The 2981-nt window shown below is 46.9% G+C and overlaps 1 long non-coding RNA gene across 1 annotated transcript; it reads left to right on the top strand.

Moving 5' to 3' along the window:
- Window positions 1–290: 290 nt before the first annotated feature.
- LOC119621078 (uncharacterized) lies at window positions 291–2314 on the top strand. Its single transcript, XR_005237599.2, has 3 exons — window positions 291–747; window positions 948–1123; window positions 2099–2314. It is a non-coding gene; the product is annotated as an uncharacterized lncRNA (long non-coding RNA).
- The last annotated feature ends 667 nt before the right edge of the window (window positions 2315–2981 follow it).

Here is a 2981-nt window from a genome sequence, read left to right on the forward strand (position 1 = left end):
ACCCTCCTTTTCTGACTTCTCTCAATCTTCTCTTTGCTTCTTATTTATTTTAAACCCCGAATTCTCTGTTTAGGCTGGCTCACCTTGTCCTACTCAGAGTAGCACAGATTCACAAAGCCAACCTTTTTTAAGTCTTTGTGCAGAAACATAAACATCCGCACTTGCGTGCAGGCTGTCAGGAAGGGAGGAACGGGAGGTTTGTGGGATAGGGGTCAGGAGACTCAGGTTTTATTACTTGCTCTCTCATAGTCTCATTTTGACTTTAATTTCTTGGGGCCTCACTTCTTTCCTCTAGAAATGGGGCAGGCAGGGTTAGCAAAGAATACCTGTCCCTTGTCAGCCTCATAAGGCAGTTGGAAGAATGAATGAGATTATGTCAAGAAGGCCATTCGAGTTCCTCAGAGAAGGGCACTCTCTAAATGCAGGGCATGATTATGTGTCACTCCCAGGAAGAGGGAGAGCCAGGTTGTCTCTCAGGCACTCTCCACCTGTCACTGTAATTGCAGAGACACTTTAATAATGGAGCAGAGCACTCGCTGGTCGGAAGGTGCAGGTCGCAGGTGCGGGATTCTGTTTGAGGACCTGTGCAAGCTTTCCTAACAGGCTGGGGGCAGGGAGTGAAGCTGAATGCAGAAATCCTGTCCTCAGCTTTAAGGACTCCCTCCTCCTACCCGCTCTTCCCCCCAGAGGTGGAACCCCTGAGCAGACAGGCACTCCATGAATGCTCCTTTGCAGAATTGGATGGAAGTGAGTATCGACAGAATTCTCTTCATTTACAGACTCAGATTCCCTTAGAAGTGCAGTGGCCTTGCTTTTGTTTGTTAAAATGTTTCAATGTTAAAATGTTTATGGCTTAAGGGGTGCTGTCTAATGTATTGGGAAGCATGAGGAGTGGTGGGTGGCGGGGGGGTTGAGTCCTTTTCATCTATGCTTTTCTGCTGTCACAGCGACACTCTATGCCGAGCATCACTCCGGGGTGATACAAGGAGAGGGGACTCTCAGGTGGGCCCAGTGGATGGACATTACTGGAAGACAGATTTGTGAAGAGTTGAAGGGGGTGGAGAGTGGACATCATTACAATAATATGCTTCATACAAGGAAGAGCAGTCAAAACACGGGTCAGGTAAGCCAGTAGGGTCCCAAAGGAGTTGCTTGGAAGAGGGTCCTAAGGCCAATCATCAGAGAAGGAATCCCTGGGGTGGAGATTCCAGGAAGATTACATGTATCACCCGGTCCACAGTCTCTCCAGCCTTCCATTTCCAACACTGGAGTTATTTGACCTGAAACCTGAGGGCCTCCCATATCAAAACCCTCATATCTTTGACACTAAATAGAATTGGATTTAGTTCCGCACTCTGCGTCTTGGCTAAATATCCACATTCTCAAAGCCTCAGTATCTTCATCTATGGAGCGGGGCTGATAACATTTGCCCTACAGAGTTGCCGGGAGGGGCTGGGGGTGTCTGTGGTAAGTGAGATCTCCATAACTGAGGATTAACAGAAGTGGTAGGAGGATTGGAAGAGTAATTTTTGAGGACTAGTTTCATATGTAAGATCACTGCATTATTGGAGGTGTCTGAGGGCTGCAAAAAGGTGCGGTTCTATGGTTCTCTCTCTGATCCCTCCCGGGAGCTAATGTTGACAATGTAGACCACATGTCTGCCGACCTGCAGGCATTCTGTTTCTACATTTACTGAGCTTCACCTGACTGCCATTCCTTCACTCCTTGCAGACTGTAGCTTAAATTCCAGTGGGAGGAGACAGCAAATAAACAAAATTAACACGTGTAATGCATGGCACGTTGGATGTTTACAAGCTCTCTAAGGTGCAGGTGAGGGGGGAGATAAAGCAGGCAGTTGTCAGGGTGTGCTATAGTTTTAAAGAAAAATGTATCAAAAATGACCTGGTGAAGCCTTACTGAGAAGGGGGGCATTTCGATAGACTGTAGCTCAAGGGGTAACTTCTCTGAAAGCTACCTGTCCAGCTCCACTACCGATACATGCCTTGAGCTCCTGGGCCCCACCCATCCTCCTGCCTCAGCCACCCAAGTAGCTGGGACTATAGGTGCGCCCTGCCACATGTCTAATTTTCTTTTTTAGTTTTAAAGATGGGATCTTCTATGTTCACCAGGCTCGCCTCAAACTCAGGTTCACTGCTTTAGATCCAGGGCGTGACCCAACTAGCATCACTGGTATCACAGCTTGTGAGAAATGCTGAATGTCAGGCCTCAGCCCAGACCTGCTGAAACAGACTGCATTTTAACAAGACTCCCAGGTGATTCCTGCACACATTAAAGTTCATCTTTGCCAAATAGAGTACGATATGTGTGTCCTCATTTGTGTAGAGTTTATATGCTGAGGTTTCCTTGCTGCACATAAGGAGAGTTAAGCAGTTGATGCTATAATGATGGTATTCAGGCTTAGAGAGGGATATCATAGCTCCACAACCTTCAGAGAACAAAGTTCCTTCTGTAGTTGCTCTGTGATTGTCAACACTTGGATTCTTTCCTGTTGACAAGATGGCTATCTCAGCTTTCACTGCTAGTTCCACATTCCAGCCAAGCAAATGGTAGAACTAGGCAAGAGGAAGGCATCTTTTACGTCAAGACATTGGCTCACATCTCATAGATGATGACCTAGTCACACAGCAATGCATAGCTGCAAGAGATGGTAGGAAATGGAATCTTTGGCTGGGTGACTGGATTTTCAACTTCTGTTACTCCTGTATCATAGAAAAAAGGGAGAGTGGATTGTGTGACGATGACCAGCTTTCTCTGTATGCACTGAGGAAAAGAATCATCGGGACAAGCCAGAGACTTCGGTCCAGCCAATGCTGGGCCAAGACTGAAATACAGGCACTCAGGTAGCTGGGATGAAGGTCTGTCAACCAGAAGATAGTTCCTGGGTCCGTTCTCGGTGTCTAAAAAGCTCTCATCCAAAGCATACTGAGGCAATGCTCATTGGTAAAGTTAGACCAGGTTAT

Source organism: Chlorocebus sabaeus, chromosome 7, assembly GCF_047675955.1.
Source record: "Chlorocebus sabaeus isolate Y175 chromosome 7, mChlSab1.0.hap1, whole genome shotgun sequence".
Lineage (NCBI taxonomy): Eukaryota > Metazoa > Chordata > Mammalia > Primates > Cercopithecidae > Chlorocebus > Chlorocebus sabaeus.